The 6,418-nt window shown below is 39.2% G+C and overlaps 1 pseudogene; it reads right to left on the reverse strand.

Moving 5' to 3' along the window:
- Nucleotides 1–636: 636 nt before the first annotated feature.
- LOC120139366 lies at nt 637–4,537 on the reverse strand (annotated as a pseudogene).
- Between the last annotated feature and the right edge of the window lie 1,881 nt (nt 4,538–6,418).

Genomic DNA, 6,418 nt, shown 5'->3' on the forward strand with positions numbered 1-6,418 from the left:
TTTATGAAGGCTTAGAACTAGGGTAGCGGAGTAGTGTTGCCTTAGTTTAGGTTTTAACCCATTTGACTTTATTCCTTCTCGTTGTTTGCTATCGTTGACTTTCTGTGTATCCTTCTCGTCATGTTTCCTCTTTTTAAATTTTGTCGGGTCTTACGTTTCTGTCTATATGCAGAGATGTTTACGCATGGATTCATTTACAGGGATTACTTCCCATTACAGACACGCATATGAAGACTGCATATGAAGATTGTTTCAACTATGTATTTATATATACATGCATTGCATTTTAGTTTTATTTTTAATTTTCTGACTGCCGGAGGTTTTCCACGGAAGCTGCTCTCAACCTGGCGTTGGGGACAGCCTACTACCCTACCTCCCCCTTACCCCATTGCATATGGGAATAGGGTTTTGTTGTTTGTTTGTTGTAAACCCAGAGCGTGTGAATATGCAAGCATATGAGAGGAAGGCGTTAGCTGACATACTACCTCAAAGATGCAGATTATTAATCACCCAGAAAAGAAAAGAATCAAAGGTAAAAGAACTAGTTGAAACTCTAGGCCAACCCCAACATGTGCCTCTCGTTATTTACTGATAAAGATCGTTTACATTCACTGCATCTTAGTAAGGATTTTATTTTTATTGATAATGCCTTGTTGAAACCTCTGTATCTGTTCTTGTTTCATGCCTTTTTTACTTGGACGTTTTGATACGGATGTCCTCTTTGTGCTATGTTTCTCCGTTGACTCTCGGATGCCCGTTGCTGGTTTTTCATTAGGGGGAAGCATCTGGTCGTGGAGTGTGTTTTGACCGGACCGTGATCTTCAAAGGTGGCTCAATCACCCATCTGCATGATGTACAAACTAACGATCAGAAGGCAGATTAGGAGACCAAGCCAGATAAACTGATGCATAGAAGGTTCGTTGCGAGTTGATGCATCCCAACAGTCGAGACCAATTGACCAATGAATGCAAATCCAATCAAATAATTCCCTGCCATCAAATTTTTCACTCAGTCAGTCTGATATTAATTTGTATCTATCTCTAACCTTCAATCAATAGAACATTGTTAGCAAAAACCTAAATGATATGACAAGAAAAGAAACACAATTTTCTATCGGTACAAGCTTCAACTAGAAGCCACCAGAGCAAAACTCGATGTCCACAGCTCCCGAGTGGCTCCACCATCCAAGGGTCATCAACCAAACCCAGGGGACTCTCAATATCTCCATTCAACATATCAATATCCTTAATCCATTTCGGCCTATCGCCGCCATCTTTCTAAAGCAACCTGGAATTCAAAACAAATCCCGACCACTCTAACTTCATCAGCAGCACGGTTGTTCGATCATCGATATAAATTGCACTTTTCCCCGAATGGGAAAATGTATTAAAAGTATGCTATCCTGCCAACATATTAGAGGCGTTACTAGTGGGCCTTGAACCGACTTTCTCGGATTTTTGTCTTCCTCCTTATGACCCACCATCTCGTGAGTATTAGCAAGTATTCCAACTGAAACAGCTCTAAACCATTTCACATTTTGGATCTCATTGAAATGTTCCATACAATGTATGTTATTTTCATAAGCAAGCATAATAATTCCGTCCAATTTCTTCTCTCTTGTTCCCATAAGTAACACGAAAACTCAATCAATTCCATACTTCTTTCTAACAACTTAATTCTAAAATTCATAAATTTTAACGATGATCTGAATTAGAATTGCATTGAACAAGGGATTATTTAAAGCATGAAGGCGCATTTAGGACTCCAATTTATATTTGTTTGTCCTAGGAATTCGGCATCCGTTGAATGAATTGGAAATGAATAATTTTCAAACCGGTTTCAGAAATAAGCGACGATGTTTCGTCGCTGACACCACCAGCTTCCACTATAATCCAAACCAGATTGTAGGGAACCAGCATGAGCGAGTCCATCACATCAATCAAATACGGGGTTTGGAAAGTTCGCATATACATCGGCGTGACCACGATAACTGTCCCGGAATCTTTCACATCGAATTGCGACCTTTATTTTTTTGAAATGTTATAATACCGAAATGATTATCGGAAAATACAAGAACAATAAGATTTATGTAGAAAACTCAAGGATTTTGAATAAAAAAATGATATATAGCCATTAACCTTAGTATCTATTTATAAGGATTGACACTTTATTATAAAGTAAAATAAATAAAGTAGAAATTTACTTTAATAAAATTACCTACTTTTAATTAAACTAGGTTTCTTACTTTTCAAAATTTATAAATTAATTAATTTGTGTCACTTTGAATTCGAGTCAAACTCTAATAAATCTTCATCTTGACTCGAATTCTGAAAGTGCAAAGGTTTCGACACAAAACACCCAAATTCGACGAGGCACCCAAACACATAAAAAAACAATTCTTCGCTTCAACGAATAAGTTCTCTAGTTCTTTAACATCACCTATCAAAGAGATAATCTTCAGTAATGAACATTGATCGAATTCAAGCTTTTTCTAAGCTTGGATTTAGTCTTCACATCGACATGATTATCATAAGCGCCAACTTTACTCACAAATGTATCACCACGAGCAACATTATGTACAACATGATCCATATCATCGATGATAATTATATCATCAAATTTCGTTATGCCTACAAAATTGAACTCTTTTCTGCTTCACATAACCATTCTGCCTATGGTTATTTTGTTCAACAAAAAATATTCCTTTGCTTAATTTAGTTAAGATGTTTTTTTACCAATGACAACGTTATTTGACACTGGGAGAAAACATCAGCTGCATTATTGAAAACTGTTGAACCATGTAGAACATAAAACTTGACATTCTTTCTCTGCCCTTTTCATCGCAACAAGAGAGTCCTTGCACATTTGTATAGTTTCACCTTCACTGGAGAATTTGTACCTTTTTGAATTTAGGGTGCCTAACGAAATTATATTTCTACTCAAATCTAGAACATGTCTCACATTATCAATTGTTCAAACAATCTCATTGAATATCTTAATCTTGATTGTGCCAATACCTACGACTTTACAAGGGATAATATTTCCAAAAAATACATCATATATAGATACAACTTTAAACGTCACAAACCATTCATTATTGAGACTCATATGAAAATTGCTACGAGAGTGTCCGTTCTTTGTGAGTACTAAATATGGGTGCGGATATGTGTGCAAGTATACACAATCGAACAAGTAATAAAGTGATAAGTCGAGTATCGTCTCCACAGGGAATTAGGGAAATCAAATAGGTTTGTCAAGACACTTTACTTTGTCACCTAAGTAAAGGTAGTGATGGTATATATAAATGATAATGTTGTGGCAAAATGGAATGAATGATGTGGAAATAGAATGATGGTGGTGTGGTAGTAATTGGATATGTCGTGACAAATGAAATTATAATACGTGCAAGTAAAATGTAAATGTCATGGAAAAATAAAAATACAAATACTGGATTTAATTTGTAGGACTTTAGCTTTCTCACACAACTAGCATCAATGAGAATGAACGATGGGAGTCACTAGGAAAACCTAAGTCTATTTCTCTGAATGGTTTTTCCTCTATGCTTAACCTGCCCGAAAGAGTCTACTAAAGTTCCCTCAGCTATCTCTAGGAAGGGACTCGACAGATTAAAGATGCCCTGGCAAATCCGATTGGCGTAAACCCCTGCAGTGATCCTATTGATTCAGATAACAGGATATGTCTCGGTAATACCTTTTTGCGGCAGAATTAACATCTAACCTATTGGTTATGCTCCTCTCCTTTTAGTCGAATGAAATCCTATACTTATCTCTAAGATGGATTAGGCCTAGTTGCTGTCTAGAACCCCTTTGTTTATGTAGTTCCTTCCTAGCTTCTCTCGAAGACTAAAGATATTTTGCCTAGGCATTCTCTCGAACCCTAAACACCTTCTAAGGAAAGGCTACTCTCGTAGCTCCTACAACCTCAAAGCATTAAGTTTCATAAACAAAACAGTTTAAAACATAACAAAACAACCATTCATTGAAAATAAAACTTAGACATCCAAGCGAACTCCCACCAAATAGGATTAGTTCATGGTGGGGTTCGAAATAAACAAGTTCAAGACAAGTTCCATTCGTTCCTTACAACCCAACGACAAAATATGAAAGCAAAGAATTAAGGGGATGAGAGAAAGCCTTCGACGTGCACTGCTCAATGCTCCTCTCGGCCACCAAGAACTGCTCCCAGCGGACTGGCTCCTCTCGAATGCTCAGAACGCCACTCCCTTATGTTAGTCAAGGAGAAATGCCATGGCAAGATGGATTGACTGAGAGAGGTGAGACCTTCTCACTCTAACTTTTTAAGCTCAAAACCAGTGTGTAACTAAAATCCTCTTTAATGTGGCTCCATCCTCTATTTATAGGGGAAACAAATCCTAGGACTTGATGTTAACTATCCTAGGAAACCCCAAAACTATAGTTAAGCTGCTTGAGAGCCGAGCAGGGCAGTCTATGATGCAGCCTGGGTAGCTGGCTGATGGACCGGCAAAATCCCGCTGCAGGCGCCCAAGGACAAGCATGATCTGCAGGGTCAGGTGGCGTCATCAGCAGAAACGGCGGGCAGAGCACCGATCCCTTCAGGCGGATCTTCGAGGTGGATTTCTCGGGAAGAGTTTTCTAGGAGTCAGATACAGCTGGCTGCTAAAATATCTTCTCGCACTTACGACACTTTCAAAATGCCAGTTGAACTTGGCAAATTCATTTTGCTCTGCAATATCCTTATGTCATGGCATTTTCTTTCCTCTTCTTCTTGCTATCAATACCTGCACGTCATCATACAAGTACCTTTCCCGTAAAGCAGCACCGTAGTAAAAATAAAATGCCACGGCAAACCGAAATCCACCACATGTAACTAAATGCTTCTAAATGTGTCTACATGGTCCTAAATGAGCCTTTAGACATCTAATAACTTAAGTAAAAAGATCTCAAAATGTGGCCTTTTACAGAGTTATCACACCCCCAAACTTAAGTTATTGCGTGTCCTCAAGCAATGGATAGTAATAAGAAAAATAAAAATACCATGACAAGTTCAGAAGACAACTAGTTTCATGGAATAAAATTTCAGCCCTCAGCACAAATGGCTTCAACATGCTAGACTATGTTAAGAAATCTAGTACTGTCCCTTAGGGCAAGATTCTTTGTGTGGGCATGTGCGTGTTGTATCCAGTCCATGCTTAACAAATTTAAAAAATTTCTAAGCAAGCTTTCTTAATTTGCCATGGCATTCACAAAATTTACTCCCACCTTGCTTTCTTTTCTTTAATTCTGCTACGAGGGGAGTCAGCTCATCACTTTACCATCACACACTCTAGGTGAAAGGGAGCATACCTTCTACCCCCGAGCTAGTCAGGTAGAGTCATCCTGTGACTACTTTCATTCACTCTTATGCCATGGCATAGTGGAGTGTCCCTCTACAGATATGCCGAGGCATTTATTCATAACTTCATTCATTTCATTTTTTCAATTTTTTTCATTTTTAGTGGGTTTTTCATCATTCAAAATTTTATGCCACAACATTTTAAGAATTCTCTTATAAAAAATTTCTAAGTTTCTCAAGCATGGAAAACATACAGTCGTGTATTTAAGGATTTCAAAGAAGCAAGTCCTAGGGTTGGTTCTATCATCCTCAACCAGTCATGTACATTCTATCCTAGCCATCAAATTCATCATCATCGGGCATCTTTAACTAATTCCAGAAAACTATTCAAGCAATTACTAATGTCATGACATATTTATTTTACTACTACTATCATGCAGTGATGCGAGAACCCTACTTCCCCCAAACTTGAGAGAAGCATTATCCTCAATGCTTACTAAGACGAAGGAAAATGAAGCTACATGCTATGAATGCAATGTAAATGCAAGGTACCTTGACTTAAGCGGGTGGTGGTGCAGCGGTTGCACGGCGAGTGCGCTTTCTCAACTTGGCGAGGCTGGAATGCTCTGAGTCAGACGCAAGTATGGCTGGAGGAGTGCTGGGTCCTTCTTGAACAGTTGGGAGCGGGGGCTCCGAATGCTGAGATGTCTTCCTAAGGCGACTTTGGCTTCTACGCAAAGGAGCTTGTTGTGGCATCTCTGATTGTGACTCTTGGTGGACTTAGTGGGATGTGGTACTTCAGGATGCTCTTCCATCGGTGCAGCATGTTGCGGTAAATCAGGGTGTTCTGCTGCCAAGGGTTCAACAAGTTGCGCTAGTTCTGGGATATTAGTGAGTTAGAGGTTGGTTTCTTGATCTGCGTTGGGTGACATAACATGGACGGGATCAGGGTCATCGGTCTCTTCAGCGTCAGCAGACTCTTCAGGTTCAATGGGCTGGGGACTCTCTGCGCCGTGTGACTGAGGGGCATCAGTATTGGTAGGATGAGGTGCTTCTGCAGATGCTTCGACATCATCATTCGGTG

This window comes from Hibiscus syriacus, unplaced genomic scaffold, assembly GCF_006381635.1.
Source record: "Hibiscus syriacus cultivar Baekdansim isolate YM2019G1 unplaced genomic scaffold, ASM638163v2 tig00110744_pilon, whole genome shotgun sequence".
NCBI classification, from domain to species: domain Eukaryota; kingdom Viridiplantae; phylum Streptophyta; class Magnoliopsida; order Malvales; family Malvaceae; genus Hibiscus; species Hibiscus syriacus.